Source organism: Crocodylus porosus, unplaced genomic scaffold (assembly GCF_001723895.1).
Source record: "Crocodylus porosus isolate Cpor-Errol unplaced genomic scaffold, CroPor_comp1, whole genome shotgun sequence".
Classification (NCBI taxonomy): Eukaryota; Metazoa; Chordata; order Crocodylia; family Crocodylidae; genus Crocodylus; species Crocodylus porosus.
The window spans coordinates 90,392,162-90,401,660 of NW_017728943.1; positions in this window are offsets into that span (position 1 = coordinate 90,392,162).

Genomic DNA, 9,499 nt, shown 5'->3' on the forward strand with positions numbered 1-9,499 from the left:
CAGGCTGGGCAAACCAACCAGCAGCTGCTGCAGCTGCTCTCAAGAGGCTCCATTTTACTCCCTTCCCCCTCCTTCCCCTGCTGACAGCCCTAGGGGTGAGGCTGGGCTGGTGCGTGGCAGCGTGTGTGGTGGATGGGGGGATCCCAATCAGCCCCTTGCAGGCTGGAGCTCTGCCAGGTTGCAAGGGAAAAGCCACGGTTTCCCACATTTTTCTCCTTTAAAGGTTAATTCATTTTTGAAGTCTGTTGATCCATTTTTAAGGTCTGTTTGTGACCCTTTCATAATTTCTTGTGACCCACTTTTGGGTTGTGACCCACAGGTTGAGAAATACAGTAAAGCCAACTGTCGCAAAAACATTGTGAAACTAGCAATTTCTAAGTCAGAATAACTCTTACCCTTGATCTCCTGATTGAACCCTCAAATCTCTGGATTTTCCCAGCTGGTAAGTCTGTGGAAGGGAAGGGACAGGAGGAAAGGGAAGGGGTGGGGTGGGGGAGCAGATTGTGGCCCCCATGGTGAGGGAGGGAGTGGGGCAGGTGCAGGTGTCTGGTTTGAATGGGGTCTTGGGGGTGGGGTGGTTCATCCAGAGGCGTGGTGGAGGGCTCCCGGCAGCTGTGGGCACTGTCAGGGAAGGCATGGGGGGCATGTGCTCCCTGCAGAGCAGAGGTTGGCTGCCCACTGCAGGCTCAGGACTCTGCGCCCTGCTGCCTTTGCCCTGGGAGATCAGCTGCGCAATACCATTGCTGCCTAGTGCGCAGGCAGGGGCTGCAGAGCACACTAGCTGTGTGGTGCATCTCCTGCCTGCTTGGCAGCAGGAAGCACATTGGCATCATGTGGCTGACCTCCTAGGGCAAAGGCAGTAAGGTGCAGAGCCCTGAGCCTGCAGCAGGGAGCCTGCCTCTGCCCCATGGGGGCACATACCCCTCCATGCCTTGCCCAGTGGTGCATGCAGATGTGGGGAGCACCCCCCCGCCACACCTCTGGATGACCTGCCCTGGCTCTGGGGCCCCATTCACCCCAGCGTCTGCTCCTGGCATAGCCAATGCCACTAGTAGCACTGCTTTGTGATGGTAGCATCTGTTTCCTCACCCTGTCTTCATATAAAATAGTAGATCCTAGAAGGGGCAAGAATTGCATTTAAGAACCTGAAGGCTTTACTTCTAATTCACAAAAGCACAACACACAGTAATGCTTACCAGTGTAGCCACAGGTAGATGTCCTACTATCAGGCTACTGTGTGGACTCCGTATATAGGAAGGAACAGAAAGGGCCCTCAAACATCATCATAAGGGCATGTCAGATGGATATCATATTGAGATATTTATACACAATTCTTAAGGGTAGCTCAGGCAAGAAAAGCTTTCTCATTCTGGAATTTTGCTATATAATACTTGCAATTTTCAGTCTTAGGAGGAGGCCTACTGTATCTCATTTAAAAATATGTTTTCAGGGGGCTCGTGCTGTGAATGCTGATTTTATTGTGAAGAAGTAGATAGGACTGAGTGCTGTGCAGTAACTTGGAGTCCAGATTTTCTATCAAATTCTTTCTTTGCAACACTTGGATGTTGCAAACTTTCATATATATGTGTGAGGGGAGAAAATAGTTGCTAGGATGCGCTAATGCTTACATGTAAAAAATTACTTGTATTTTTCATTCACTTATCTTAGCTTTTCTTTTTTTCAAATAACTTCTAAGAGGAAAAAATGGAATCAAAGCTTTGTTTGCTTCTGATATGCAAAAAAATTCTGAAAGAGATTTTATTTTTCTCAAGATAAGAAAAAAAATCTTTCCTGTTCTTTGTTTCTCAGCTTATTAATATCAGAACTGTTGAATGTGGTCTTGGAACATGTTAGAAGTCTCAGAGATGGGGACTGTGGACTTCCATGGTACTTGATTGTTAGGTCAAGGATAATATATATTTAACAAACTTGCCTTTTTTCCTATGGATTTCTCAAATGTTTGAGTTTTACAGGTTTATACAGAATCATTAAACTAAATCAAAACTACAAAAAGTCCAACTTTGAAAGTCTCCTCTAAATCAGTTTTTACAGCTTGCTTCCTGTCATAATCCTACATTTTTTCCAGTCACTCATCTAGTCTTCCAGGAGAAACAGGGCAAACAAACATTACTTTTTGAAGTGGGAAAGGGAGCTGATTTTTTTCCCTTTTTTTCCCTTGGCATAGTTCTTTTAGTCCTCATTTATTAACCCCCCCCCCCAAATGTGACCTTTGCATGTATGTTGCAGCATTTGTATTACTAAATCCAAAGAAAGCTGTGGGCAGGAAATACAGACTTCAGTGTGGACAACCAGGGTGCAGCTTAAGACTTACTCTGAGTCACCTGGCAATTGTGTAGCAGCGTTTCTATAATAGGAGTAAGTAATTATTTGGGTTGGTGGGCCAGTTAATGAGTTTTGGTGACCTGTCGAGCCAGAGACCCATCTCTCTCTCTCTCTCTCTCTCCGTCTCCCCACTCCACTCCTCATCCCTCCCTCCCAGGGCTGTGACCAGTGTGGAAGCCTGAACCCACTTGCAGCTTTAGTGCACCCTCACCCCCACCCTCACCCTCACCTGTGTCCAGACCCATGGACTGGATGGATGGATCCATTCCCATGGGCTGGATCCAATCAGTTGACAGGCCTGATCCAGCCCACAGGCTGTGTCTTGGCCAACAGGCCCTATAATGTCCCTTCGGCAAGCAAGTATCCCCCAGCATAGAAATAGGATCACTGTCCAGAGCTGAACAGATCCTTATTCCTAAACGATAGCCAGGTAATTCAGAGGTACTTCCAAGCTGCACTTTGATTGTCCACTAGGTGAAACAGAATTCTTCACTATATTTCTACACTTGGACAGAGAGCAGGGAAGGTCAGCTTAATTCTAAAGCCCTAAAAGTATATTGTAGCGCTTATTAGGCCTGCTCAAGAGTTGTTCATGAAGGGTTTCCACTGAGACTGAGCAGTCTTACAGACCGCAGAACATTCACTCAGTGGGTGTATCTATACAAGATGCTATGGTGCAGTAGTGTTGCTGGGCACTAATCACGCGGTGACAATACTGTGCAGTAGGGTTTTGTGAAATTTCGACAGCTGTTTTGCTTTGGAGGGTTTTCAGGCCATTTCAGCACCCGAAATACCCAATCTGAATCAAAACAGAAGGCTCAGAAACATCTCTGAAACAAAAACAAGGCATCTGAAACAAAAATGTTTTGGAAATTTTCAGTTTTGGAGCAGGGTTTGCAGGGAAACAGCTGTACGCTGCTGCCCTGCTGCATGACTCGGCTCCACAGGGAGCTGGGATCCACGCTGGGGGTCTCCTTGCTGCTGCTGCCTGCCTTGCACTGCCCCAGCAACCCCAGTGCGGATCCCTGCTCCCTGTGGAGCCAGGTTGCATGGTAGGGCAGTGCTGGTCCCTGCCACGCGACCTGGTTCTGCAGGGAGCAGAGAACAGGGGCTGCATGGGGCAGGCAGCAGCGGTGAGGAGACCCCGGCATAGATCTCTACTCCCTGTGGACCCAGGTCGTGTGGCAGGACAGTGCTGATTCCTGCCACACGACCTAGCTCTGTAGGAAGGTGAGATCCATGCTGGGGTCTCCTCGCTGCTGCTGCCCACCCCACTCAACCCCATGTCCTGGGGGCAGCGCAGGGTGGCCAGCAACAGCGAGGAGACTCTTGGCATGGATCTCTGCTCCCAGCAGACTTGCTCGCTGCTCTGTGCTGCTTCCATGCCCCACGACCCGGTGTGACAGGGATATGGGATCTGCACAGCGGTCTCCTCACCTGCATGCAGGGCAGCAGCACTCCCTCTCCCCCAGACGAGTGACCCACAGCCCTGTCCTGCTCCCCACTGGGGCCCCAAGTCCTGGGCCCCAAGCCCAGCTGGGTAGGGCTGTGTGAAGCTTCCCTTGCAGCCCGTTCGAAACAGATTTGGAGGAGATTTGGCCAAAATGAAACAGGACAGTGATCCAAAACACCAAAACGAATCACCTTCCTCTGAAAAGGATGAATCCGAAACTGAATTAAAGCACAGCTGTTTCGTCAGCCCTACTGTGCGGTAGTAAGAAGTCACAGTGTGGTGACAGTTCTGTGCAGTACCCGGTACCACATAAACAAGTACTAAATGACTGGGGAGTAACTGGCACTACTGCGCAATACTGCTGCTGCGCACTTTTTTCCTGATGCTACTGTGCAGTAGCTCATTCCTTGCTTGTGCAAGTACTAAATGACTGTGCAGTAGGCGCGGCACTGAAAGCTAAGCTAATCACAGTTCAAGAAGGCAAAGGCTATAAATACAGCAGTTAGGGACAGTGTAGTGATCAAGATACCATCAAGGGATGTGTTTGTTGTGAAACCAGTCTCGCTTTGGATACAGGCTAAAGGTTCTGAGCCCTTCAGTCTCGGGACTACAACTGCTCTTAGGTTCTGTGCAATATTTTTCAGAGGACTTTCTGGAGTGTTTGGCAAGACTGAGAGGCTGTCATCCACCTTAGCCTCTGGAGAACCTCCATGACACACAAGACACACACATGCACACGTGCGCATTCTGAGGCTGTGCTATAAGGACTGAAATATCCTCTCCACAAAGTCAGAGAGGGGTGTGTCTGAATATCTGCACCAGCATAAACGACTAAACCTATTTTGTTGAACCCCTGCACTGACATGTAAGAGCAGGAAAATGGAGGACTCTATTTAGACCTGTAGAAAGAATGCCAAAATCCTGATTGCTTTATAATTGTCTAATGATATTTGTTTGAAAGTTATTCCTGAGTTTCCAGATACTATTGTCAGTTGCTGTGGGTGTGTACTTTAAATGCTTCTTTTGTTTGCTCATAAATTAGCTCTCTTTTTGAAGCTCATTTGGAACCATTAACAGTTTAGGGATCTTAGATTTAGGGATTGAACACTTGTGCAATACTTTTTAGAACAAGTCCTAAAATACCCAGACATCTGGCTTGTACTTCAGCAGAGAAGTAGGGCGAAACACTGGAAAAGAGGAGTGCAACAGTTACCAGAATGTAACCTCAGCACTCCACATGCCCTTTACATAAACACATTTCTTTTATCCCCTGCATCCTTCTAAATGTATCCCACAGCTGCAGATGGATGTTTGTCCCCAGCTGTCCTGAACGAACACTTCTGAAACCAGCAGTGCCTCTGACAGAGTGGGGGGACATACAGAATGCAAAGCAGGAAGGGGAAACTTTCCAGGACTATTCATTTGTGAACAGGTCATCCAGGTTCCCTATACACGCAGGCAATTACAACACTTCACTTGATCCAAAATGAAAAGGATTTATTGAAGCCTTTAAGGCACCCCATTGTTTCCCCCTCTTATAGGAAGAGCTATCACTTGTGGATCTTATTCACCAACCTTATCTTACCTTGTGTTCTTAGTAACCTTAAACCCAAGGAGGGAGCTAAGCATGGAGAGAGGCAGAGAAGTCTAAGCGTGGTAAACATTTTTTCTGCATGTACACTTGAAACCTCTTTGCTTTTGCTCTGAAGCTACTTTGTATAGCAGCCCACAGTAGCAGCTGCACCCAGAAACCTGGTGCAGCCAAAACATAGTGCCTTGGGAGGGACACCACAGCATGTGATGAATGGAGAGCAGTGTTAAGTGCCTCCTGCATCACACAACCTCAGTGTAACCAAAAAAAAAAGTTCTGCATGTACCCAAACAGCTGCACAGAATGGACATTGTACAATGATTTCTTTTTCTTTTTTTTTTTTGGTTGTTGGCTGAGTCATTATATTTGAAAGTTGTGAAGCAAAGGCAGCAGTGAAAGTGCTAATTCAACCAGAGTGGTTTGTAAGCTGATTTCAGAAAAAATATCTCAAGCCTAAGAATGTTCAAAACTGGACATTAACAATTCACATACCCTCCTGGAAGCTGCCAAGCACTTGGACTTGGATTCTTAGCTGGTGTAATGTGACCTCATTTCAAAGGAGCTACAGCAACTTCTGTCAGCTGAGAGCCTGCCCTCACTTTCAGTTGTTTTAAATGCTAAAGGCCGGATCTTGTAAGTACAGGGTAGCTCCTATCAGATATAAGCATTCTCAGCTACCATTATATTTAAGAGTTCTGATGAATTATTGTTATTAGTGGCTCCAATCCAGCTCAGGATCCCATTGTACTCTGCAGAAACACAGAAAGATGTAACCTCTGGTCAACAAATAGTGTGAAAAGTTGGAGAGCAGCACATAACACTTACTAGCTGTCTTGCTTTGTCTTGTTAAACTTGAGGTAGAGGAAAAATGAAGTGAATGCCCTATTTGATCACCAGATGGCGCAGCAGCCTCAGTGATGGAAATCACAGGTCTCTTCCTGGCAACAGTAGAGGGCTCCTCTGATCCTTCATTACTAAAGAACTCTTTTTAGGATGGTAAGACCTTGCTGGATTTTTAAAAAGTCATGGATTGAAAGTGAAAAGTTCAAACAAACAAATCACCATTTTATTTTACCTCTGTGCATGCTCTCTCAGTATAAGGTTGTGACTGGGGCTAGACTCCTTGCTTGCTGTATTCATCTGTTCAGCTCAGCTCTGGAACAAATGTGAAGAAATGAACTAACTACAGTAGATAGAAAACAGTGTTGTTATTGTTGTCGGTGTTGGTTGTATTTGCCAACAAACATAAAAACATACTTTGGAACAGGGAGTAGCACTGTCAGAGAGAACTTTTGTTCCATGTTTTGTCTGGTAAGTTTCCAGATATAAACCATGCTGGCATTTGAACTTAGGCAGGCATGGGAACTGGTTCATTCATTTCTCACTGACCTCAAAGAGAGACTCATCCACTTCAGTTTCGATCAGACTGCTTCTAGTTTCATCAACTAATGTCAGCAAATGGTCAATGAGGATGATGACAGAGGAGCTTGGGACAAATCCTGATGAGTTCAGTAAGTTAACACAAAAGGTTCTAAAATTGATTGTGGGTTTTTTTCTTTCCACATCAGTCCATATAAAATAACGTTTCATCCAGCTCCTAATGTTCTTCTCACAAATTTTGTAGGGGCAGGATCGGAGGAGACCTGTTGAAAACTTGGGTCTAACAATCAAATCAGAGCTCTATGGACTAAATGTAAATGTCCCAGATTTCACTCGCATGTTCATTGTTTTGTTATTATTTGTCCCAAAGAACATACATTACACATTAGGGCTTGTAGAAGAACATACATTACACATTAGGTCATGTAGATTTATTATACTTCTAGGGGGGAAAGTATTGGAAACTAAGGAATTAAAAAGGACTCTCTGAAGTTAGTACAAAGTTTGGATTTGATCCATAAGCCAAAATTAAAGACTATTTACATCTGGTGTTTCAGTTCAATCTCATTTGTTTGTAAGGATCAGCTCTGAAGGTTGAATCATATCTGGGCCAAGTTATATACATTTAGCAGAAATCATTTAACAGCCAGGTCAGAGAGACACACTCCAGCAGCCTAGAACATTAATAACATTCAGTTTTAGAAACTGTGGAGAAGAGACGAATCCAGCACTTAGGATCAATGTGTACTTCCAAGTGAATTCCTTTGATGATAATATTGCATTAAAAAGATCTTGATTTAAGCATCATTCATACTGAAAGTTTTACATTAAGTCTAAGATCTGCTGCACAGCATTATCTGCTAGCATGAAGGCAGCGTGAAAAAGAGGATTTAAATGGGCCCCATATAAAAGATCCTAAATTAGAAGGTATCTGAACAGGACAAGTGACCAGCCACGAACTCCCTATACAGGGGTGACATGGAACTGATATGCTGATATTTGACTGAGCTGGAAACACTTGGTAACAACTGAGATATCTCAGTTAGTTTCTGATCCTCTGTAGATAACATTTCCTTTGAATTCAGTTCAGACTCCTGAAGAATATGGCCCCAGCTGTTACAAAAAGCTTTTCAAGTTCTAGGAGTCACTATCTCCTATGTGCTGGTCTGGAGTGTCCTTCTTTTAGGTGCATGATGCTGCCTCCAGTCTGTGGTGTCAGAGCAGGGGTTCTGGCATGGTTCCTTTTAAAACATGCTCTTGACAAGAGGTTGAGGTAAAATGATGGGGGGAAAAAACAGGGTCAGCAAATTATTGTATATAAGGCCCTCAGTTCTCTCAGCTTCAGGGTATATCCTAAAAAGTATCAGTTGTTATTCATATTGTGGTAGCACCGAAGAATCCCAGTCCTAAAGAAGGGCCCCACTGTTTTGGGCACAAACACAGAATATGCAGATGGCTCCTTCCTCAAGTCACTTATGATCTGAGCGGTGTGCTTCCTCAATTCCCATTGAAACGGATCCTCAGTTGGGAATCCTTCTTTTCCTTTTTTGTGTCCTTGTGACAAGGTACTTAGTAGATTCACAGATGCACTGGAATCCAACAGGGCTGCCCCGTGACTGCTTCTGCTATGGTCAGCTGGGGGTATCAATGAGGCTATGCTGGGTTACACCCACCAGATATCTGGCCCATTCAATATAATGGAATTGAGGATAGAGCCCCTGGCAGGATTAAAGGCAGGGAGTGAAAAATATTTTTGTTTGTACTATTCCAGAAACCTCACAGACACCAGAGAAATCCTACAACAAATTGGAAGCAAGTAGGCAAATTGCAAGGGCTTAATGCTAAAAAGAAAGGGACTTGGGAGCATTAGATACACAGCATCCAGACCTGCATAAGCCATTTGACAGAGCAGTTCAGCTTCTTCACAGAGGAAGCCCAGCATAGAGGGAGATCATGAGAAAGTCTTTAGCTGTGTGCCTGTGTGTCTGTCCTTGCGAGGGTGGGTGAGGAGCTGGGGGCTGACCCCAAATCCATTAGGCCTCTTATGTATTAACAAAGTCTCAGGCATTTTGGGAAGAGGCCAGTTATAACAACTGTCATTAAACTTCACAGTACCTATTCTATGATTATCTCAGTAGTAAATCACAAGAAAGTAACACTGATCACAATAATACATTGCACCTAAAGACGTAAAAAGTAATAATAAAACATCATATTTGAACAGGAGTTTTCTTAAGAATTAATGGACTGTGTTTATCCATGCAAACAATCCCAATTTAAAATGTTGAAGTGAAAAACCCTTTCATCTCAGCATACTTTCTAATAGCATGTTTTACTAGTCAAATGTTGCCAACAAAGTGCACAAAGAAATACAAAATTTCAGTCCTGTTTTAAAGTTTCTGTCTGGAGTCAACTTCAATGCTTCTCTTTTCATTTCTGATATGGCCCAGTAGTTAAACTGCAGAGCTTTTGTCTGAAAACGAGGTAGTCTCATCGAACAGATTTTCTAGAATTTTGCTGGGAGCAGGGCCAAAGCAGATACATATCTGCATTGATAATCTTTTGGTATTACGTGCTTCCTTTCTTTGCAAATCGGGGAAGATGAATAGATTATCTCTTTTTACTACCAGAGAGGCCAGTACTTCCTGTTACAGGTAAAAACAGCAGCCATGGAAGAAAGAAGTTCTGTCATGACAGAGGCCTGTTTTTATTTCCTTTGATGTCTGTGTCAT